We start from the raw sequence: 25,226 nt of genomic DNA on the forward strand, positions 1-25,226 counted from the left end.
GGCTCTGGGATCCATTTCTCACCCTTTTCCTGCTCTGCACAATATCACAGAGGGTTGACCACAAAGAACTGCATTTTCCATGCTCACTAACTGGCTTCAGGCTAAGTTCAGCCAGTGGGAACCATGGAAGGAGATTGGAGGAGGGCAAGAAGCCAGGGTATTTCTGCCCTTCTCTCTAAGTTTTAGGCAGTATCTCTAACTGTGGCTGAATCTCCATTATGTCCCAGAACCATTGGATGTCCTCAGCTTCCACTGGATAACCCTAGCTCCCAGCCTCCAGTAACTTAAGAGTCCCAGCTTCTTCTTCTTAGTGCCAATCTCTCAAATGCCTCATCATCCCTTGTTGGATCTTCCAGCTTTTCCAACAGTTTTTTGACTCATTCCCCTGGATTAAATATTCTGCAGTGAACCGTCAAGTATAGGCCGTTTTCCTGGCTGACCTCTCTAAAGGAGTATGATGAACCAGAAGATTCTCAATAGGCAAAGTAAAGGAGTAAAGCATTCTAGATAGAGATTACGGTATGACCACAGTCCAGGGTGAAATGTACAGACAGATTTGAAGAGCCAGAACTAGTGCTATGGAGCTATGTCTTGGGAGTCAGTGGAAATATATTAGGGACTAGAATTGACAATCCTGAGAGAATCAGATCATGGAGGCCCTTGAGTGGAGGTCACTGAGTATGGGTTTAACTCCACATGTCTGGAGAGTAGTTGAAGGTTTTGAGCATAGTGAGATGGCTGAATTTGTTCTTTAAGAAATTTAACCAGAGATGGCAGGAGATTCAACCATGCAATGTTAAGGAGAATCTAATACAGGTGAGTCACATGGAAGGGATGGATTTGAGCAGAGTCGATGTGAATTGGAGAGATGAAAGGGAGATTTTAGGGAAGTCTTGGGAGTGCTGAGCCTGAATGGCTAGGGTAGTAGCAGCCCAACAGGCCATTAGGAAACCAGGGAGGTGAGCTTGATCTGGCCTCAGATGGTAGGAAAAGCATCTATGTGAAAAGGTGACTTTGAAGCTCAGGAGAGAAGTCATGGTAGAGATACCTCTGGGGGAAATTATTTTAAAAGATAGTCTCATCCCAAGGACAAATCAGTTTGTTGGATTAAAGGTAAATGTTGACAGGAAGTAATCACCCTGAATGAATAAATGAATTGTGATTATTAATATTTTCACTTTAAAACTTACAAATTCATAAGAACATGCCATTTTCATGGCATAATAGTTGCATGACTAACTTGTTTTTATTAATACGACTGGTAAAGATGAACTGTAAGAAATATTTTCATGGCCGATATTTTAAATACTAGAATGAAATTATCAGTTCTTAGTAAGGATAAATAGAGGCATGCTTAGCCTAATTTTTTCCTGAAGGTAACAAAATTTTTTCTCCCTTCATATATTCCAACATGGCATGAAGAGTGTAGATATAATTAATATCTCTCCAAACCTACATAAGCTTCTTTTACCCAGGCAAGGCCTAGACTTCATTTCTCAGTCTTGTTCTTTTTTTTTATTTTATTTATTTTTTATTATCAAAACAAAACAACATACAAACATGAACATTCTTAACATACAAACATTCCATGCATGGTGTGCAATCAATGGCTCACAATGTCATCACATAGTAGTATATTCATTACCATGATCATTTTTTAGAACATTTGCATCACTCCAGAAAAAGAAATGAAAAAAAAAAGAAAAAAAATCATACATACCATACCCCTCACCCCTTCATCTCATTGACCACTAGTATTTCCATCTACTCAATAGATTTTTTTTTTGGCGGGGGCAGGGGGCGTTGCATGGTCTGGGAATCGAACCCGGGTCTCCCGCATGAGAGGCAGGCATTCTAACCACAGCCATGCACTCTACTCAACAGATTTTAAACTTTGTTCCCCCTATTTTTTTTCTCTTTTTCTATACCCCTTACCACTCCCTTTCATTGTTCACTAGTATTTTAATCTACTCGATTTATTTTAACATTTGTCTCCCCTATTATTTATTTATTTTTAATTGTATGTTTTACTCATCTGTCAATATCGTAGATAAAAGGAGCATCAGACACAAGGTTTTCACAATCACAGTCACATTGTGAAAGCTATATCATTATACATTCATCTTCAAGAAACATGACTACTGAAATACATCTCTACAGTTTCAGGCACTTTCCTCTAGCCTCTCTAATACACCTTAAACTAAAAAGGGGATATCTATAAAATGCATAAGAATAACCTCCAGGATATCCTCTCAACTCTGTTTGAAATCTCTCCGTCACTGCCACTTTATTTTGTCTCATTTCTCTCTTCCCCCTTTTGGTCGAGAAGGTTTTTTCAATCCCTTGACGCTGAGTCCCGACTCATTCTAGGATTTCTGTCCCACGATGCCAGGAAGGTTTACATCCCTGGGAGTCATGTTCCATGAAGAGAGGGGAAGGGCAGTGAGTTTGCTTGCCGTGCTGTCTGAGAGAGAGAGAGAGTCCACGTCTGATATGCAGTCTTCTAAACTCTTAGTTTACCTTTCTAGATCCTGAAAATGCCCACCACATAAACAATTCCAAAATGTCATTATGTGAGTTAGCACCCTAAGTAGAAATTAACTGGCAATAATTTGCCCCACTAAAAAGTTAACATTTTAAAACAAAAGAATGATTTATTTCCTTCTAATGCCACTGAAGTATGTCATAAAGACTGATGTTTCATTGTCTGAGAGATTTGACAAAGTCAGTCTACTTAGAAGCTTAAGTTCCCACCTAGTGAGCTGAATTTGTTTAATTGGTTGTGGGGTCCTGAATAACTCCTGAGTGAATCATTTGTTCCAAAATTCACAGCTGCTATACTAGCATTATGCTCTGAACAATGTGAATTTTAGAGCTGGAGGCATTTTTTTTTAGTTCTTTTCATCCATTTTATCGATGAGTTAACTGAGACTTGCAGAGAGCTAAATCAATGCCCAAAGTATCACAGTTAGCAAGTAGAGGAGCCCAGTCCAATTCTCTACACAGTATTCTTTCCATTACCATTACATAAGCCTCTAGCTTTCCAGAATTACAGCAGTTCAAGCACCACTTTGCATGGAACCAGAGACTTCTTCAGTTGAGCCCGGACAGGATGGGGGAGATGGAGGTTGGGGGGCCTCCAAGATCCATCAGATTTCCTGCCTCTGATGACAGGTAGGCCTCAGAGCAGAGCAAAGTTACACAAGCTTCACCTTCAGGAAAGATGGGATTTTATTAACCGTGGCAGACACTCACTCCTCTGGCTGAATGACCACAGCTTTCTGCAAATGATCCAGCAGGTTCTCCTTGTGAATGCCGTGCCTACCTAACCTCAGCAGACCCAGGATGACCCTGAGGATCTCCCTGGCACAAGCATGCTGGCTTTATATTTAAACATGCATATGCCGCATAACAATAAAGGCAGACACTGTCCCTTCCTGGCTTGTACAAAGTAAGTTAAGTGCTTGTAAATTCAGCAGTGCCGGCTATGAATTATGAATTGCAACTCTCCTCCTAGATCCAGAACTGCCTCTCTCTCATAGAAGCACTTTCCTGCAGGTTGTATGGCCCACAAAATTCTAGAGCTGTCACTAAACACAGTCTCTAGGCTGTTTTCTTTCTTTACTTGAATAACTCTTTAGGAATGGCCTGTATATTTCACTCTGGCATGTTAGGGTATAAAGAGATGCAAATGGCTCCTCTTCTCTGTGCTTCCTCTTACAGAACACATGAAGCTTTCTTTGTCTCAGTGGTTCAGAGTCTGACTCTAACAGAAACCATACATCATCTGCCAGACCCTGCCCTCTGCAGAGAGAGGCAGGAGAGAATAGAAGCATTATCAGATCAACTTAGATACTCAAATCCTCATAGGACAATAAAAAAAAATACCATAGCTCCAGATCTCAATTAAAAATCCAGCACCCAAAGGCATAGGGTGGGAGAAGTTGTGCTTTATGTCACTTTACGTGATCAAATTTGACCAACGTCCCTGCGGAAGAACAAGGGAAGGGAAAAACAGTGGCCTTGTATCAAGGCAGATTTCCTTTTGGCAGCCACAGAGGAGTGTCACAATTCATGGAGCAACCCACCTCCAGAGGTTCTCTTTTCCAAGAAAATACCTGACCCATCAACTCCCCTGGTCTCTACCTCATAATCCAGGCAAATGTAGTAAAATCACATTAATACAAACCTCCCACCTGGATTTCATGATAGCAGATGTACTAGAGTTGACCTGCATAAATGAGGTAATGGAGGAAATCAGTCAACTTTGAGGAATATGGTATATTTACTAAGATCAGCATCAAGTACTTTAGAAATAAGCATTTTCAGGTAAATAATTTTCTCACAAAGCATGAAACATTCATTTCTCTCCATAGAACAGCAACTTTTCTTCCTTCCTCATCTTAGAAGAGTAATTCTTTTTTTTTTTTTTTTTTTACATAAATGTGTGAGGATGTGACACCAGGAGCAGTTGCAGCCATCTTGTGACTATAAGGGAATAAGACTGAAGACAATGGCCCACATGCTGAAGACAGCAAAGTAGAAGGATGTAAAGCACATAGGTTTTGGTATCTTAGACTTCCTGCTGTGTAAGGTGAGAAATGTCTATTGTTTAAGTCACTGTCAGTTGAATATTCTGTAACAGGAAGCTGTAAGCATCCTAACGGATACTCTAGGGTTTTTCCAGGCTACTGGGAGTTGATGGGGTGAAGTGGTACTGGGGAGAGAATGTCACAATCTAAGACACAGTGTGAACAAAAATATAAAATGGAGAAGCTCAGGTTATTAGGGAAATAGCAAGTGGTTTGGTTTAGTTGGAACAAAGAGAAGAAAGGATGGCAAGTAATGACAAGTAACGTTAGTAAAATAGTTTGAGACGAGATCATGGAGAAGAGTAGTTCTTAATCCTTTTTGAAAGTTGATATACAGAAATTAGAAGGATAAATGGAAAGTATACACATCCTATAAGAATGGGATGACGGGAGAAGTCTGACATAACATGCTTAAACATTTCCAAACATACCAACAATATCTAACAGATCATCTGGTACGTAGTAAGAACTCCATAAGTAGCATTTCTATTCTCCTTTTCCAATTAATCTCAACAGGAAGTCTTTACTATAGTGATTAATTTAGGACTTCATTTGGCTCTAAAGGAGCATGAAAGTTCACAAATCATAAAGCTGAAATGGAATCTGAGACCAGTTGACTCCAAGCCTGAAAGGAACTAAAGACCATCAATTCTGACTCCTTCATTCTATAGAAATAGAAAGTGAGGCCAACAGAGATTAAGTGACTTTTTCAAGTTCATTCATTCATCAATAAATACATTTCTTATGTGGCAAGCACTGGTGACAAAGTCAAGACCAGGACCCAGGACCCCTGACCTTGAGTCCCCTTTATTTGGGCCTTCAGTGCTGCCCATGGATTAGTTTTGTTTCAGAAATCACCAGGTGATCTTGGGCAAATCTTGCTGCATCTTTCTGGTCTTTCCTTCTTAGAGCATGGTAAAAGCAATTACCTAAAGTAAACCCTAAATGCTGATAGGATTACATTTGGTAAAAAGGGGGGAAAATCTACAAATGCTACCTCGGATGTTTGAAAATAACTAAGAAGTTTCCTTAACTCCCTACTTTGGGCATAACCTGGGCATAATTAGTACTTACTGGATTAAATCGGACACACATTGCATCATGATAGAAACATCAAGATATGGGCCGCTTCAGGGGGAAGGGAGTTGTGGAGGTGGAGGTAGAGAAATAAAGAACAGATTGAGATTATTGTTGAAGAATGACTATGAGCTCAGAGAAAGACGGAAGTGGTGTTCAAGACAGAGGGAATACAATAAACACATGCATGGGAACACGTTCAATATGGAATCTGAAAATGTTTTAAAAGTAGATGCTAGAATACAAAAATATGTGAGCATTAATAATGTGTGACCCTCTTGTCTGAAGAGTTATGTAAATACAGATATTTTCAGTCTGATTTTAGTATATTCCATTTGGACTCTAAACTGGCTTCCTTAAGGGTCCAATGTAAATGGAATTGTGTTGGAATGCAAATGCAATTGTGTTGAACAAGTTGGTATTCACCCATCTGTGGGGTTTTTAAAAGAAGAACAAAAAACTGAGGTACTTTATCTGATTTAAGGATTTGCTATAAAGTTTTATTAGTCAAGACATCATCCTATTCGTTAAAGATATAGATATAGATCTACGGGTAGGACTGGGAAGTTCAGGTATAAACTTACATATATAGTTAATTGATTTTTGATAACTGCACCAACATAATTCAGTAGGAAATGAGAGTCTTTCCAACATAGGGTTCTGAGAAAACTGGATAACTATATTGAAAAAAAATTTAAAAGAACTTTAGCTCCTACCTTATGCCATAATCAAAATTTAATTCAAAATGAATCACAGACCTAAACATAAAACACAAAATGATAAAAGCTTTAGAAGAAACAGAGAGAAAAATCTTCATAAACTTGGGGTAGGAAAAGATTTCTTAAACAAGAGGCAATAAGGATGGCTCATAAGAGAAAAAACTGATAATTCTATCTTCATCAAAACAACTCTTGGCTCTTCAAAGGACACTGAGTAAAAAGGCCAGCCAACAACAAAAAGACAAAACAAGAGAGAAAAAAGACAAACAAAACAGAACGAAAAAGGCCAGCCAAAGATGGAGAAAATATCCATGTGCATGCATAGGACACAGGTCTAGTATCCAGAACATAAAGAGAAACCTCTTATACCCACTTTGGGAAACAACCTTGTTCTTTCTAAAGTTAAGAAAACACTTAATATACAGCCCAGCAATCTTAAACCTAGGTATTCACCTATGAGAATGAAAACATTTGTTCACAAAAAGACTGTACAAGAGTATTTAAAGCAGCTTTAGTCACAATATCCAAAACTGGAAACAACCCAAATGTCCATGAACTGGTTAACAGAGAACCCTGTTGTGTATGTTCAAATAATGAAATATCATTCAGCAATAATAAGTAATGACATACTGATAGATGTGACAACATGAATGAATCCCCAAAACATTACACTGAGAGAAGAGGCCAGGCATGAAAGAGAACATACAGCATGATTCCATTTATATGAAGTTCTTGAATGTGCAAAACTAGTTTATAGTGGTAGAAGTCAGTTAAGTGTCTGAAGTTCAACTGCCAAGAGGCCTGAGGGAGGTTTCTAGAGTGATGGGAATGCTCTGTATCTTGATTGAAGTGTTAGTTACACTTTTGTATACATTTGTCAAAACTCATCAAAGAAGACACTTAAAATGTGAGCATTTTATTATATGTCAATTATACTGGAATGAATTTGATTTAAAAACTAAAAATCATAAACAGAAACAGATACTGTAAAAAAACAACTGTGCTTTCCAGTTTACAAACACACTTGGGTCAATCTTCTTAATTCTTACCACCACCTCGTGAAGTGAGCATTCTTACAAGCCCCTGAGAAAAAGTTTCAGAACAATTCATCTGTTCATGAGCCGGAGTGTCTCGCTCAGGCCCAGGATTCGTTGGTACACACTTTGGATGGAATGTGACCAGCACCTCTACTCTCACAGGCACATGAATCATAAATGCTGCTAAGGATGGAGCATCATTGGCATTTGGGGATGGTGAGTGGCTCATAGGAATATTGGCTATGTTGACTACTATTTATGAGACCCTGGTTATGTATAGATACTGTGCCAGGCTCTGTACAAGGAGTTCTCAAAAAAATCCTGGGAGATAAGCATTATGAGTCCCATATATAGATGAAGACATGTGAGGCTTGCTGACATTAAGACTCTTGCCCAAATTCCCTCACTAGTAAGTGGCAGAGCTGGAACTACTGGACACAGTATTCCAGCTCCTTCCACAGAGGCACACCAACTCCATATTTGACATAACGTGGCTACTTCTTCCCAGGCATTAAAGTTACCCAAGGTAGCTCAGCAGGAGTGACCGTTTTGAGAACACTGGCTAATTTCCTTAAGATAGGATTTTTTTTTCTTTGTTATGCTGTATGATGGTGGTCACATTTCATTCTTTTCCCATGTGAGCATCCCCTTATTGTAGCACCATTTGTTGAATTTTTATTTGGTTTGGTGTTTGTTTGTTTGACCAGGAATCAAAGCCAGGTCTCCCGCATGGCAGGCAAGAATTTTACCACTGAACTACCCCCACACCCCCCTTAACTTCCTTAAGATAGGATTCAATGAACTCCAGGGTTAGAACGATGTGTTGTGCACTGCAGATGAATATGTGGGTACTAATATTCCTTGCAGATTAGGCCTCTCTTAATCTGATGAGTAGACATTAAACTTTAAAGGAGAGAGGTGTGTCTCTCTTGAGGGAATAAGGAGCCTCACCTTCTCCCCACTGCTATGCATGCAGTTGTGAAAAGGTGGGGTAGACTTGAGCACGGTGGTGCAGGCAGCAGACCCTGGTGTGAGATGATGTTTCCAGTAGAAGAACTGGAACCAATGAGTTCTTGGTGCAGAGCATTGTGGAATGGTGATTCAATGCTGTGAAATAGCTAAAGGGAACCCAGTTTTCTTTTAAAGAGGAAAAATTAAAGACGCATCAGGACACAATGGATTAAAAAGAGTTATAGTGTCTTGTTAGCTATGTACCCAAGAAAAACATGTTCTTAACTTTAATCCATTCCTGTCAGTGCGAACCCATTGTATATAGGACCTTGTAATGAGGTTAAATTAGTTATGGTGTGTCCCAGCTGAATCAGGAAAGTAATACTATTAATAGAGGCCTTCAGAGAAAGCCCACAGACAGAGAAGCCACAGGGAGCAGCCAGAAGCTGGAAGTCAACAGAACCAGAAGAGAAAGGAGAAGATTCCCAACATGTTCATTGCCATATGAAAGAGAAAACAAGGACTAAGAATCACCTGCAGCCAGCCCCAGAACCCTACAATCTTTGGACAGAAAGTATCGCCTTGCTGAGCCTCAGTTTTGGACCTCTCCTAACTTCAAAACAAGGAGCCAACATATTCCCATTGTATAGGCCAACCCATTGTATGATGGTTATTTTAGTAGCTAGGAAACTAACACAATAGTTGTAGGGTTGAGTGCCAACTCCAACATTTGGTAAAAAGGGGTTTGACGCTAGAGAATACTAAAATTGAGAGCCTGCATGTGTACTTACTAGCTGTGCAACCCTGGGCAAGTTACTTTACTTCTCTGAGATGCCTTCTCCTGGGCTGGAGGAGGTGGGTAATGATGCTACTTCCTGGCACTGTCAGGAAGAAAAATGTTTGCAAAGTGCCTGCTTTGAGGCCTGGCACTGGGTAAGTGCCTGACCCTCTCCTTTTCCTCTGGATAACCCATCTAGAATTTTAAGCTTCAACTTTAACCTGAATCCCTATACTTCAAGCTGAAATTTATCTAGAACTCCAGTGTCTCTTCCCCACCTTTCCCCAGGAAATGGAGTCTTTCTGAAGCCACTCCTCTTTCCTGCTCCTTCATTCTCCTTCCAGGTCTTTGCATCCCATTTGCTACCTCGGCTTAATCCTTGTACCCAGTTCAACCCTTGCTGGGCTACCTCCTGGGTCTGCTGGGCTCTTCTCCAGCCCTCCCTTGTGGCCTGTCACCCAACTACTGGAGGGACTCCCCTGCATTCTCTGTGCTAGACTCTGATGGGAAAGGCAGGAACAAGTTTGTTTTGATAAAAACTCATCACAAAGACCCCTTTGTGCTGAATCTCCTCTTAAATGGATTTAATATAAAGCCAATCTGATTATGCCATGTTCCTGATTAGAATCTGCCTCATTTGTCCTCAAGATACAGTTCAAAATCCTGAGCATGACCTGCAAGGCTCTTGCAGAACATGACTTATGACTATTTCACTAACGTCCTTCCTCACCAACTTCTTCATTAACCCCAATCTTCTACAACCAGCACCCCACATATTCTACCTTCCAGCCAGATGGAACTACCTGCATTTCCCAAAAGAATTATACTCTTTCTTGCCCCAGGGATTCTATGCATCCTATTTCTGTTGACTGAAATCATTTATCTCTGCCTGACTCATTTCTATTCTTCATGAAGCAGTTTGAGAAGTTGTTGCTGATTTCTAGAGCTGATTTGTGGTCCCTCTTGTGCGCTCCACCAGATCTCTAAGCTTCAATTATAGAACTCACCACTATCAGCCGACTTTGTTGTGTCTTCCCCACTAGTCTGTGAGCACTTTGACAGCTGTCCTGCATTTTTACTCCTGTATCCCCAGCACCTACCAGGGTGCCTGGCACCTTATGGGCTCTCAGTGAGTGCCCATTGAATGAATATATGAAAAAGACTAAAGCAAGTTAGGAAATACACTTGATGAATCACAACTGCCTACCTTTGAGATAGGATTTGGGCCCTGAAAAGATATTCCCTAGAGAAAAGAAATCAAAAAGGAGAATTTCTGCAATTAACTTTCTGTGAGATTGCCCCAAATATTCCAGCAAATGGAGCCAACTGTAATCCAAGACCACTGGACCACCCTGGAAAAAGCAAAGCTTTCTTCTCAGAATTGCATGGAAATCCCCCTCCCCCCACATTGTATTCTCAGCCCACTCAGTCTAGAAATGGAGTGTCACATTTTTTGGTCTGCACCGTGTGCTGGCCTGCTCTAAAGCTGAAGGGAGCAGCATTCTCTAGGCACAAAGGACGTACCCAGAACCACTGATTGGGAACATATTTTTAAACCAGAAAGTTTGGGAAGAGTTAAGCAGCCTGGAAGCTTTTAGAGTTCTGTGGCAAATGGATTCAGCTCAGAGACCTCCCAGGATGTAGGACTTGTCCCAGAGAAGAATCAAAGCTTCCCAGATCTGGCAAAGATTTTTAAAGGTTTAAGTAATTAGGCAAAGATCTATTTGCAGCAGGTCCCCAAAGTGGGTGCTAAGACTCCTAGAGTCCATGCTCATGTAAGACCTGTGAATTCAGGCTCTATGCTGCAGCTGATGGGCAAATTTTGGCAACTATAGACAGCTGAAAGAGTGCCATTGGCTCCCTGAGTTGAACAGAAAGACTTCAAACCAATATATGGCTTGTCTCTGACATGGTTTTGTCATGGATGACTGTCTCCTATAAGCTCTATTTTTCCATCTCTAAAATTATGACCCACTGAAACTGTGCTCCCAGGTGACACGTATTCTAAACCATAAACCAGAACAGAGACTCAGACAATGGACTGATAATGCACAGCAGATGAGAGGGTGGTCCCTGGAGCCAGAGCACCTGGATTAAATTCTGGTTCCACTCCTTGTTGTGTGACTTGTCTCCTTATCCCCCAACTACAAAATGGAGATAATGAGAGAACTTACAATAGTAAGGATTCACTAGAGTGAAGATTCAATATACAATCCTTAGCATGTTCATGGGACATCATAAAATCAATCAATTTTAACTATGTTAATGAAAATGGGATAATCCTGGACAATCCGGAGTACACAGTAACGAAAGAACTGGGATAGAATCTTTACACAAGGGGTTTACCTAACAACATTCCAAAAGAACCTGGTAGACCAAACTATAAGACAGTCACTGATATGAATATGTTCTCTTTCAATTACACACACTTCTGGAGATTATGTGTGCAGACTGTGCTAGGCTCTAAGGGTATAGTAATGAAAAAGACAGGGTCCCAGACCTTGCTGAGCTCACCGATAGGAGGGTGAGTCAGATGCAATTAGATGTCCTCCTCAAGCAAGGCCCATTTCACTACAGTGTGATGGATGATCTAATCTTATGAGAGAGAAGAGGCAGGGGGGTTGTGGGCAAACAGAGAAGGGGGCTGTGGTGTGTAGAAGGCTTCCTAAAGAATATGCATCACACAATGAGACTCAAAGAAGGAAAAGTAGAGGGGCAGATGAAGAAGGCAGGAGAAGAGTGCTCAAAGCAGGAAAGGCAGCCAGAATAAAGGCCCAGAGATGCCATCCAGTTTGGGAACTGATGGAATGACCTAGAGTAAATCACATGGGCTAGAGGCAAAAATATGAGGGCAGTGATGAAGCTGGAGCCTAATGCATGCAGGGGCCAGTCAAGCAGAGCTCACAGGCTCAACCAGGGTTCCTGAATCCCAGGACCAGTGATGTTTGGGGCAGGGTGAATCTTTGTGGTGGGAGACCACCCTGTGCATTGCACAGTCACACCCATGGCCTCCACCCTTTAGATGTCAGCAGCATCCCCCAAGTGTGACAGCCAGAAAGGTTCTCAGATATGATCAAATGTTCTCCAGGGGAGGCAAAATCACCCCTAGTTGAGAACCACTGAGCTAAACTAAGGACTTTGAATTTTGTACTGGGTTAGAGGCTTCTCAGGCGAAGGGTCATAGATTATTCTGGATTAGAAGGACAGCACAAAGACAGCTGAGCTAGTTCAGGGACGACTGCAACCACATAGGAAAGAGATCATGAATGGCAGTGAGAATGCTGAAGAAGGGATGGGCACTCTCTATATTAGATAAATAGGTGATAGATAGTAGAAAGATTAGATAGATAGATAGATAGATAGATAGATAGATAGATAGATAGATAGACAGATAGATAGATAGACAGATAGATAAATTGTATTTGTATATACATATGCTAATTGGCTTTGTAGGGAAGTAATAAGAGCAGCCAAGGGAGAAGAGGGTGATGAGTTTTTAACCTCCTCTCAAAGGGCAAATAAGAAAAAAAATTTGAATTATTTATAATTTTCCAGAATAATTATAAATACTATTGCCACCAATATTTGCATTTGTACTTTACAGCTGATAACACCATTTTACAAACATTAGCTCACAAAATTCTCACAACAGCCCCCTAAATTGAGTTTTATCATTCCCATATTACAGATGAGAAAACTGAGGGTTAGGGAGTCAATGATTAACCCAAAATCATAGAGTCAATCAATTGTGGAGCTTGAATTTATATCTTGAGTTCAAATCCCATTTTCTCTCTTCTGTATGTATCATGAGAGATGGTTCATAAACTTCAAGCATCTGGTATTCTGACTCTTCGGAATCAGTCTAATCTGGGGCATTTTAAAACTGGCTCTTCCTATCCTTTTCAAACAAATTTCCCAGCAGATGATCTCACAAAAAAACATAGGGAAGAGGACTACAACACATTCTGGAGAGTTTTGTATGACTTGACTGCTTTCTCTCCCCCCACCCTTTCTTTACTGTGGTGCAAAGTAAGGATGGGCTCTCCCTTCTCTTACCCAGCCCAGACTCTCATAAGTGGCCTCCCAAAATCCCCAGGTTTCCATGAGGTTAATGCCTGGGGTCCCCATGAGGTCTGCCACCACCAGCCACTGAGGTCAGAGAGAATCCAGCCCTCTACTTACTTTGGCCTTGTTGCTGACAAATCTTTGTGTTTTACGTTTGGAAGCAGAAAAAAAAAAGCCTTACTTTTCTTCTTGGTGCAGAGTTCACAGCCGATAAATCTGTCCAAATGTTGTTATCAGGTCAAGTGCACCTGGGGGCCAACACGATTTCACCAGACCAGTGCAGAACGTGCCCATTTCCCCTGCTATGCCCACACCTCATTTGTTACACAGTGAGGAGCGCTTGGCCTGTGACTGTACCCAGTCCCACCTCCATCCTGAGTTTTAAAGCTTCTTCTGTTTACAGACTTTTCCAGTGACTCTAGGAAAAAAAAAATCGGGGAAGGATCATCAGTTTTGTTCTGCACACTGGGCAAGAAACGGAAGAGTTCTGGAATTTATACAAACTACACATATGCTCAGTTCTTTTCATATAAATTCGCTTGAGAACTGGATTAAAATTCAGGCTAATTTGACCCCTGGAGATGGAAAGAAGCTAATATTTATGCATAGCTTATTATGGACAAGGACCAGTACTCCATGCTTTGACTTATCTCGAGTCTCACCATGATCCTGTGAGAGGTCATTTTCTAAGAGGAAACTTCAAGGCTCAGAGAGTATTCACGACTTTCCCAAGACCATTCAGCAAGTAAATGGAGGAACAGATAATATAGATTCATTCATTTGGCCATTTGTTGAGTGTCTGTTATGGGCACTGAGTATGTTCATGAGTGAAACAGACCAAAACCTCTGCCTTCCCAGAACCAACATTCAAGACAGGGGGAAATAAATAAGTTTGACAAATACATAAAATATCAGGTATGTTGACAGTGACAAGTGCTGAGGTAGTCATTCATACTGTTTACCAAATATTTCTGATTTTAGCTTTCCACGTACAGGATGGGACAGCACTGCCCAGTCTTCCTGGCAAATGAGAGGTAAGCGGTGTCACCTCTGGGTTGGAGCATCTAATTGCTGGTTTGAGCTGCTCCAGGACACTTTCTGTCCCCTGTTGTGGTGGTGGGCAAGGTTCCAGATGGCAGTCCTTTCCTCAGCCTGGATCCCAGGTGAGGACCGTAGCACTCAGCCATGAGAAAGGGGCAAGGGTGCTGAGGCTATATGCAGGAGAGTGGGTCACCTGCTATTGTTGTGAGTGGTGACCATTTAACTAGGTGCAAAGCCACAGGGGGCATGGGAGACCCTGCTCTGGGGTTCACAAGCCACAGTACAGTTAGCTGCACCAAAAGTCTGGAAGCAAGGTTAGAGGGCCTTGTGGGTCACATCCCATGGCAGGAAGGAGCACCTAGAGGAGAGGGAATGTAGAAGATGGGTCATGTAGACACAGGCTCAAAACTCAACTGTGCCCTTAACCAGCTAAACAAAAACCTTGGCCTTGAAATAGTTAATATCTGTGCCTATTTTATTTGCCAAATGCAAGTAATAAGCTGTTACTTTACAGAGCTGTCCTGTTACAGCCCATGTAATGTGGAGCATGTAAAATGGAAGGACTTGGTAGAAGGCTCAGTAACTATCAGCATCCACGCTGGTCCTCTGGTTGCACCCCCACCTGCACCCCCACATTGGCCGCCTTCTGGTATTCTTTTGTCGGGGTCCTAAATAGGCTACAAGCATGACTCTTTTCAGACAAATTGCTGTAGACTGCCATTACTTTTAAAAGCCTGGTTCTTGTTTTCTCCGCTTTAGATGTTTTGTTTTGTTTCTTTTTTTTTGTGTGTGTGTGTGTGCTTCTTTTCATTTGTCTTCAGAAAATTATTTTCTGCATCCACTATTTAAGTTTCCAAAGACTGAACATCCTCTTCAAGAATTAGCTTTGTGCTCTAAAACAAGTACGCATTGATTCTCACTTCCTGTGACAGCGCATGCCTTCTTCTCTCTTTCCTTCTCTTTCTCTCCTTCCCAAGAAGAGTAAAAAGCAAATGTTTCTTGACTTCCCTGCAGTGGTTCCCTTTCAGACACCACCCCCCCAAGTCTTGGAACCCTGTCTGTTGATTGAAATATATAATTGGATTAAGCAGGTTTATGCCTCCATGTCCTGTTTCCTGTATAATTTATGTCCTTTGCCACACATCAAGAAGAAAGAAGGAAGTATCTTCCTTGTTCACAGAGAAGAATCAACTATCCTTCTCTCTAAAATGAAATCATATGTATTTATTTGGTGGGAAGTCTTCAAAGACACCAAGAGGATTCCTCTAAAATATCCAAGCCATCTTCACAACCTCCCAGGGTCTGGTTTAATTTTTTTATTACCCAAATGTTTATTGGTTACCTACTGGGCATCAGATATCAAGGTATGGATGAGACATGCTCCATCCCTTCAAAGAGTTCACAGTCTAGAAAGGAAACTAGAAATGAAAAGAATTACAATGCAATACAGTGTGATCATGCAGTGATGAAAGTGCAACGGGCAGATGGGGCCCTGTAGACGGTGGAATTAGGACAGCCGGGCTTGAGACAGAGTCTGTATAGTTTGAGACAAAAGGGTGGGGCAGGAGTGGGCTCCTGTGGGATGGTGAGATGGGAGGTAAGGGTGGAGAGATCAGCCAGAACCAGTCATAGAGAGTCTCGGTTCCATGGGAGAAAAATTGTGGATGTTTACTTGTTTCTCCTAAGAAGGGAGGATTAGACAGGTTTTGGATGGGGTTGTTGACTCCACAATGAATCTAGACTGGCTCTAACTGAGAGATGGAAAGGGAGGGAAAAAGCAAAAGAATGGAATTAATTAGACACTATGTTGAGAAAGTAAACATGTTATCTCATTTGATTTTCACAACAACCCAGAAAGCACAGGTTTTTCCACCAGCTGCTATTACTGTACCCTTTTATACGTAAGGGGATTAGATTCAGAAAAAATAAATGGGGGATGAGGAGACACTGCTTTGTCACCCCTCCCCTCCCATGGCTGACCTTTGGAGGGGCAGCAATGTGCCTGGGGCCAGGGTAAAGCTACCATTTCCCTCCAGAGTGGGATGTGCTCACGTGCAGTGGGCCAGGCCCATGTGTCACACACCTGACTTATGGCAGAATGCTTCTGAGTGTTGCTTGGGAAACAAAAATTATACATCCTTTCCAAATGGCTATTCTCCCACTGATTTGTGCATTCCAAGGGCTTTTTAAATATCTTTTCAATTTGAAAGCAGTCACTGTCTATTAATTGACCAGATTACAAAAATAATCATAGTAGACACCTTAGTTCATCCTTCTAACAAGCCATTGATCAGGTCTTCCCTGTTGCCAGCACCTCCCCTTTCTACAAAATGTGTGGTCCTTTCATTTCATTTCTGGGAGAAGCTAATTTAAAGAGCCACAGGAAGTTGTTAACTTCTTTGAAGCATTTCCCAACAGTGTAGATCTCATGAATTAGGTCCTCCATGAGGATGAGGCCATATTTACCAAGAAATTGTGCAATCAAGGAATTATCAATCAAAGCAATCCACTTCTTACTGATTTTGCCATAACCCCACTTACACATCAGTTCATTCACTGACTTCAGGTTTGGGTACCCCCATGCAATATATGGTTCCACAATTCTCAGCATGTTAAGTGAGGCCATGTTGAGCTTAAGAAAAGGGGCATTAAAGATTTGGTGAAGGCGAAGAAGCTGCAACACTTTTCAAACCTTTGGGCTCACACCGTTGATACCTCTGATTCAGATGACAAATGCCAGTTTGGGTTCCACAGGTACACAGAAGTCACCAGTTTTCTCGCCATCATAGCCATTCAAATCTCAGTTCTGTACATCAGCCTGTGTTCCTTGTGATAGTGTTAGCTTTTTCATAAATAAGCTTCTTCCTCATCTTTCAAACATCTTTTGGGCAATTTTCTTTCTGGAGATGCAGTTTACCAAAGGCCAAGTGCAAATAGTCAATAACGAACGTCAAAAACAAAGTACATGCTGGGCAGTATGAGAGTCAATTGAGTAAGAACCAAAACTATTCCCCAACCCCCCCTCAAATTACATGTGGGATGAGGAGCTGTTACAAAGGGCTCTGCTTCCGAGATGGGCAGACATGACACAGGAAAAGGTGTGAGGGGTCATGGTGGGAGGACCTGCCCCTCCTCCTTACAGTTGAGCCTCAATCCGGCCCACTTTAATCACATTGGATCTAACGCTACTTCTTTTTCTGTTTCTTTGAAAATTCTTGCACAAGCTTTGCAATTTGGTAGCTTTTCCAGGACTACCCTCTGGATGCCTGACAAATCCAAGCAGTGTTGTCCTTGAATGTCCTGTAGGTTGGAACAAGTGGACCTGGTCTCACTGCTGCCCAATTACAACCTGTAGCTTTAAGCCAAAATGACTTTCCCCTTTAAAGACACAGTAGGCAGTTGTTGGGCAATGCAGAGGAACCCTATAAAATCAGGATTTGATTCACAAGATGGTTCTCTTTGTTGGCAGGCATAATGGGAATATGATCCATTGAAGGCCACCTTCCTCAACTCTTGGCTTTTTGTCCATTTCAAGGCAATGCTGGTTGTCCATAAAGAGCAAAAGGGTCATTGTTCTTTTTGTTGCTTGCTTTTGTAGTTATTGTCCTTTGTTGCAGCAGTAGTAGCAGTGGTTGTGGTGGTGGACCATGCCTCCCTCTCAATTTCTCAATTCCTAATTGAGACCTTGATTTTTCTGGCTTCTTGAGCAGGACCTTATAGTGACATGAAGTCCACCATCTACTGGGCCCTGCTCTGACTCCCATCTTGCCCCTGATTTTTCCCTTACTACGCAAGTGAGAAAGCCACACCCTTGCAGTCTTCATCTCTTTGCTATGGTTTATAAAACTTCATAGCTTTAGAGTTCCTTTCTAGCTGTAAACTACTCTAACTCAAAATTATGTGCTCCCCTCATTCAGGGCTGAGCAGCCTTTTTACTCCCAGAAAAAATAATGTCTAAAAATCCCTTTTCTCTTCCCGGAGACTGCCCATGCCCCCCCAAAAAAGATTTTAAAAAATCCCCTTTCTCTACAAAAAGCGAGTGCAGCTGCATTGGCTCCAGAAAGGGCTTATTGCTAGAGGGCCACAGACCTGGGCCCTAGAAACAAGCTCTACTGCCCCTTCTGCCATGATGGCTAGGGGTTGGCAGCTAGGGGTTGCCCCAGGGCAGACCCCTAAACCATTATCTATCCCCCAAGAATCAGAAACCTAATAGGAACCTCTCAAACATCCACTCAGTTGCCAGTGAATCTGAGTGGACCTTTGTTGCTGTTTCATCTATTTTTTTTATGACCTTTCCGAGGTGGTTTTTTGTAAAACATAATATATTCATATATCAACTAGGTCTTACTGAAAGTCTCCTTGAGAATTTTTCTCCAGTGAATGATGTATATAAAGTCATTATGGACCATCCTTGGGACCCATTTGACTTAACATGGCTTCTCCTATTTTGTAATACCTTTAATTTGTGAAGAAAAATTTTCATACTTCTCTGTGTATAGTTTCCCACTTTTATTCTTTGACCACGAAGCCAACATGATGTTAAAGTCTCAGAAATAGGGTTTCTAACCGTGTTTGACACTTGGCAAAGCCAATGGGATCATATTTGTTGTAATTTATTTACCAGAATAATTGGGCATGGGAAGACTGGGTTGGTTAAAAATATAAATATTAAATTAAATAATTTACTCACGTAATCCAGCCAGTGATGAGATTTGAACAGTCTGTTTTGTTCCACAGACTGGCTGTTTTGTATGGGTGGTTAGGAAGCCAGAGCACATAGCCAGTTGGTTTCTAGAGTTTGGTTTCACCTCTTCATATCACAAATGGGAGAATGGAGGTCAGGGTAGGGTAAAGACTTCCCCAAGGTCACACAGAAAGCCATTGGCAGGGTTGCAAGGAGAAGCTCGGCTGCCTACTGCCCATGCAGGATCTGGCCTCTCTGCTAGCGGGCTCCCTATTGGCTTGGGGTCATTTCTTTTCCCTACTTGTCACTGGAAACCACTATTCCTCTCTTTTTCATTACATTAAATGGCTGATTACTGAAGCCTAAAGGAATATACACATTGTTCTACATCCTTGTATACCCATACACTTGTGACTGCCCCATAGGAACTGAATCTTTAAAAGAATAGAACCAAAAAAAAAAAAAAAACAAGAAAACAACAACAACAACAACAACAAAAAACCAATGTGCTCAATTGGAAGGCCTCACGGCAGAGTAAAAGGAATTTCGTGTTTGAGATTAGATCAATTCAGGCTTTAAAGTTGGCTCATTTTTCACTAATGAGCTCCCTGATGTTGAAAACATTATGGTACTTCCATGAGTTTGAATTTAGCTCAGTGCCTGGCCCATGGAGATGTTCACCTATATATCTTAGCATTTTTTTCCAATCTGTGATAATCTGCCCCAGGTGAAGTGGTAGACAGATCATATTCAAATATTTAGAACAGAAACAAGACTACCAACCTTCTCAAATGTGAAGACTCCTTTTAGAGTGAAAGAAATGACCACGTGCCACTCTAATAGTCAGTGTGTATATGCAGTAGGTAATATTGATGAAGTCTATAGATAGTTCTTGGGGCATGTATGGATTTCTCAAATCCTTATCATAATTCTACAGATACCCGCCACCCTGACCAACAATAATCCCTATTTCATCCCTGATTCTAGGATTATGCCTATCTGGGAAATACCTTATTTCTCAGTGATCACTAACCCCATTTTTGGATTTTCCATAAAAGACTTGGCAACATAGAGTACTTGGCATTAGAAAATATCATTTTTTCTACAACAAAAAATATAAACTTAGAAAAGATATTTACCTTTCAGCTCCAAATAAAGCACATTTAATAAAATAATCATTTTACCAAATTATGACAATAATTTTATCCTTTGAAATATAAACAGCATAATACTTTTGTATATTACCATTTCTGAGACATTCAGATAGCTTATATTAATTTTTATAACTTTTTATCAAGTAGGAAAAATACAATTGTAATTGGATAGATACAAATAAGCCATGACAAGGTTATACAATTTGTTTTGATACCCATGCCTGAGAGTAACCATTAGTGTAGGCAACCCTAATGCAGGCAATATCCAGGTACCTTATGGTCCCTCTATCCTTTGGCCCTTTATAAGCCACAGTAGCGAAGAGGAGCTGGTGATCATAGTGGTATCATCCTTCAATCTGAAATCTGACTCAGGACCAGGATCCTGTGAAATAAATCTGGTCAAAGTCCATAATTACCAAAGCTGATTTCTTTCTGCCATCAGGACATAAACCCTCCAACCCTCTGGAGACATTATGGTTAACTTTAAGACTTTTGGTCACAATTTCATTGTTTTTCTAAAGTCAACCATTTGAAACTCCATCCAATTTCCCTGTCACTGTTAAGTTATCCTGAGTGAGTCTTTACTGCTGAATGACAATTACATTAAATGGAGTCTGTACCACCTGATGGGTTGATATGAATAAAAAGGCCACTTTTTCTGGTCCTGTGTGTCTCTGCATGTGCTAATTAATGTCTTTGGGATGAAAAACATGTATTGAACAAATGTGTTTGCCCATGTGAATTCACATGTCAAGACCTATCCTGGCTAATGCCAGTTCTCAGGGAGAATTTTCCACTGCCAATCTTAAATTGCATGTTGTTAATGCACACCATTAAGGTTAATCTTTGCATTAGCTGTCAGGTCTTATTTACAGACCCAAAGTTTCTTTGTTGCAGTTAACTCTGGTTATGGAATCTTCTCTAAGTCTGAGGCTCTCACGCCAACTTAATATGAAGTTCCAGTGAGTGTGTGAGGAATGGGTCAAAACCTATGTGGACTCATGACTTCAGTTAATACAGTTCATTATAATCTTAATTTTATAGATTTTTTTTTGTAAAGAAGTTTTAATAGTGTGGTCCCAAATTTTTACTGCACACAAAATCACTATGTTCTTTGCCAAATATAGATGACTCAAGAGAAGAAAATTGCCACTGACTGAACACCTACTATATATGGGTATTAGTGTGCTCATCACTTTACATACACTGATTGATTTACAACAACCCTATGAAGGAATGAATAGTCCTCCAAATTACAAATAAGGAATATAAATGTTAGTGTGATAACTAACTTCCTAAAATCATAAAGTTATTAAATGCAGTGGTTGAAATAAAAAATCAGGGCTGTTTGGTTCTCCTGCTGCTGTTCTCATCACTGCAGCACAAAGGAACAAGAGGTTAGATTTTAATTTTATTTATCATTTTCCAGATCAATCAATACCCATAATAATTTTAGCCTTATCAGTTCATATTATTTATCACAACGTGCTAAATAGCTGTATTTAATATATTGATCACATCTAAATTTAAAGGACTTAAAAAATAATTAGGCAGTTAATTCATTAGAATTCATTTGATATCAGTAATCTCAGGGCTAATTATTCATTGGTTTTAGTTGAGGGGTTCTGTTTTCACCATGTCAGTCACTCCCACCCAACAAAGAAAAGAAGATCATGAGTGGGAATTTCCACTAGTGTGTTCAAGGGTCTAGTTCACTGTTAACATTTCCCAGAGGGATGTAAAAGTCTCCATACTGATTGAAGATGTACATTTCTGAAGTTGAGTCTTAAGAAAATTTATAGGTGACCAAATCATATGTAATTCACAAACTGGATTGAGTTTCAAAGGGCTGACTCTAGAAAAACAATGAAGCAATGATTAAAAGTCTTAAAATAAACCCTAATGTCTACAGAATTCTGGAGAGTATGAGTCCTGGTAGTAAAAAGTAATAACAGAAAGGAACCCAATTAGCTCTTGGCACTATCTGAACAGGATTCAGGATAGGGCAGAGTGACTTTTTACCCTAGTCAATATAGAGTCAAAGGTGCCACCACCATGACTTATAAACACAAATTCTGGTATAGTATAGTTACGCATTAGTGCTTATGGAAAGGAGGCAACAAAACCAAACAGGGAGGAAAGAAAGGGGACAGCAAGAAAGACAGATTCCACCTTTGCTTAAAAAGGTCAAGTTGAACATACGTATTTATCCCCTGCTTCTTCCTTCCTAAAACTCTACTTAAATGCCACTAGCCACTATACTATTTTGTTATTTTTTGTTTGTCTATCGGCCAGTCTGTTTGCTTAAAGGCATAACTATATAAGGGAAAAGAAAACAGAAGTCAGCAGCAACAAAACTTTGGAAAGTGAAAAGTAGATTGATGGTGTTCTAGTTTGCTAGCTGCCGGAATGCAATATACCAGAAACAGAATGGTTTTTAAAAAGGGGAATTTAATAAATTGCTAGTTTACAGTACTAAGGCTGAGAAAATGTCCAATTAAAACAAATCTATAGAGATGTCCAATCTAAGGCATCCAGGAAAGATATGTTTGTTCAAGAAGGCTGAGGAAGTTCAGGGTTTCTCTCTCAAGTGGAAGGGCACATGGTGAACACAGTCAGAGTTCCTCTCTCATCTGGAAGGGCACATGGCAAACACAGCATCATCTGCTAGCTTCTTCTCCTGGCTTCCTGTTTCATGAAGCTCCTGGGAGGCCTTTTCCTTCTTCATCATCAAAGGTCAGTGGCTGGTGGACTCTGCTTCTCATGGCTATGTTGTTCTGCTCTGCTCTCTCTGAATCTCTCTTTTTCTCCAAAATGTTTCCTCTTTTATAGGACTCCAGAAACTAATCAAGACCTACCCAAATGGGTGGAGACATGCCTCCAGCTAATCCAGCTTAACAACCACACTTGATTAAATCACATCTCCAGGGAGTTGATCTAATTACAGTTTCAAGCATTCAATGCTGAATAGGGATTAGAAGAAATGGCTACCTTTACAAAATGGGATTAGGATTAAAACATGGTTTTTCTAGGGTACATACATCATTTCAAACCAGCACAGATGGTTAGCAAAAACTAAAAGATGTAATTTCAAAACAAAGGGAACACAGAAAAGATCCTGAAAGTTTACAGGAAAGAAGTATAGTTCTCACATAAAGATTCAAGAATTAGATTGGTATCATAACTGTAAACAGAAGTCTTGGAATTAAAAGAAAATTGGGCCCTGCCTTTAAAATACAGAAGGAAAATTATTTCTTACCCTGAATTTGATACCTAACCAAGCTATCAATTAAATGTGATGGAATAACAAAGCCATTTTCAGATCACAAACTCTATCATAAGTATTTCATAAACCTTTCTTCAGGAAACTACTGGAGGATGTGCTCAATTGAAACAAGGTTGTAAACCAAAGAGAAGCAGACATGAGATCTGGGAAATAGGGAATCCAATATAATGCATCAAAGGGAATCTTCAAGATGATAATGGAAGGGCATTCCAAGACAACCTCTATGAAGGGGCCCTAACAGTAACTAGGCATTAAAGAAGTAAATGCTGAGTGGAGTTTGGCATGCAGGATATTTATTAACAATCAAGCACGTATTGAAGAGCAAACGAAAGACCAAGACTGGGCAAGGCAAGAAGTTGTATTGTGAGCTCTGGAGCGTTGCAGCCCATTAGAATTGTCCAAGGTGGACTGAAATTCCCAGGCATTTATGCGCTCCCTTGTTATCAGTCACTGGATATGGGCCATCCTAGGCGGGGCATGCTCTTGGGTGGGGCAGCTCTCTGCAGCTGAGGCAAACCCTGAAGGAGCTGACAGCTGGAGGCTGTCTTCTGACTCACTCCCAGTAGCTGGGACAAAAGTTCCCTCTTAAAGGGGCTCTGGGCAACACATCTCCAAGCCCACCACACTGGTCTACATTGGAACAAGTTAAAAGGATCCAGAAGAAAGTTCTTTAAAGTGATAACATTGATAGATTATCTACTATGTTTTAAATTTACACAGTTGGGTATAAGTTTGGGGATGAATTAATAATGTGTATACAGAAAACTAAGCAAAAGATAAAAACAAGATTAACTCGAAGGACAATAAAATATTATGCAAGAAAATAATCAAATAATTCTTCACAGCTCAGCTATAAATCACTTTATATGGTCATGTAATTATGTTGAGAGAATAGAAGAATGAGAAACGTGGGTACGTAAATCCTCATCTACCATAGAGGGCAATCAATAATAATACTTCAAGTTATACTCTTATAAAATCAAGAAACAGCAACATAAGATTGATTTATTTATATAAAGATAAATGCCAGAAGATTCTATTTATCTGATTGCCTCTGAGGAGAAGGATTTAGGAATGGACAGGGAAGTGCTGCTTTTCCTAGAACTATGTACACGTTTTGATAAAATAGAACCAAAAGTTAAAAAAGGGAAAATACATTCTATTACATTCTGTGTTTCCTGATATGGTGGTATTAGGGTCTGATTCTCACTGCATTTTTTCATCCTCATTCCAAAAGAGTAGCCAGGCTCATTCTCTTGGTTACAGTCTCTCTTCATGGCTCTTTTCTTCTAAAAGTGATATCTTGAGAAGGTTCTGATGGGGACCTTGGAACAGTAAGTGCCCTTGATATGGGGAGAGGGGAAAGCAAATGGGAGAGATGTGGAAGAATCCCCACGAGCAAGAAGGAGTTGGGGGTCTGGGAGGTCCTATGAGTAGTGTCCAGCCATTGGGACCCCCAGCCTAGGCATAGAGTTTTGAGACCAAGTTTACTCAGGAAGCTGCAGAGCTGCCTGAATTTAGATAGTATGTGGACTAGATAACGAGAACATGGATACTGCCCATGAAGAAAACCTAGGGAAATAAACCTCTATGCCAATTTCTCAGCTTCATTTAGTATTTTGATGTTACCTTGACTCTGAGAACTGTAAGCGTCCTGTATTGTAAGCATGGTATTATTATTGTTAATGGTACTATTTATAATTAAAAACAAGATGGCTCAGTGGCTTTTATTTAATGACCCATAAAGCTATTTTGTAGAAATTATGCCTGCCTATATAAAATCTTCTGGACGACCTTATTCCAGAATATTTTAATGGCTACCCAGAGTCTCAAATTATTACA

General features: G+C 40.4%; 1 long non-coding RNA gene and 1 pseudogene across 2 annotated transcripts in view; both read right to left on the reverse strand.

Moving 5' to 3' along the window:
* LOC143659467 (uncharacterized) overlaps positions 1 to 25,226 on the reverse strand; it is a 234,427-nt gene that overhangs the window by 12,170 nt on the left and 197,031 nt on the right. The window contains exon 4 of one of the 2 annotated variants that reach the window (XR_013163563.1): positions 20,278 to 20,480. The exons of the other annotated variant lie outside the window; for it this stretch is intronic. This is a non-coding gene — a long non-coding RNA (uncharacterized LOC143659467). Of the gene's footprint in view, positions 1 to 20,277; positions 20,481 to 25,226 lie in introns of those variants that run through there. 2 annotated transcript variants of the gene reach the window in all.
* Positions 16,528 to 17,831, reverse strand: LOC143665006 (large ribosomal subunit protein uL30 pseudogene; annotated as a pseudogene).

This window comes from Tamandua tetradactyla, chromosome 2 (assembly GCF_023851605.1).
Source record: "Tamandua tetradactyla isolate mTamTet1 chromosome 2, mTamTet1.pri, whole genome shotgun sequence".
NCBI classification, from domain to species: Eukaryota; Metazoa; Chordata; class Mammalia; order Pilosa; family Myrmecophagidae; genus Tamandua; species Tamandua tetradactyla.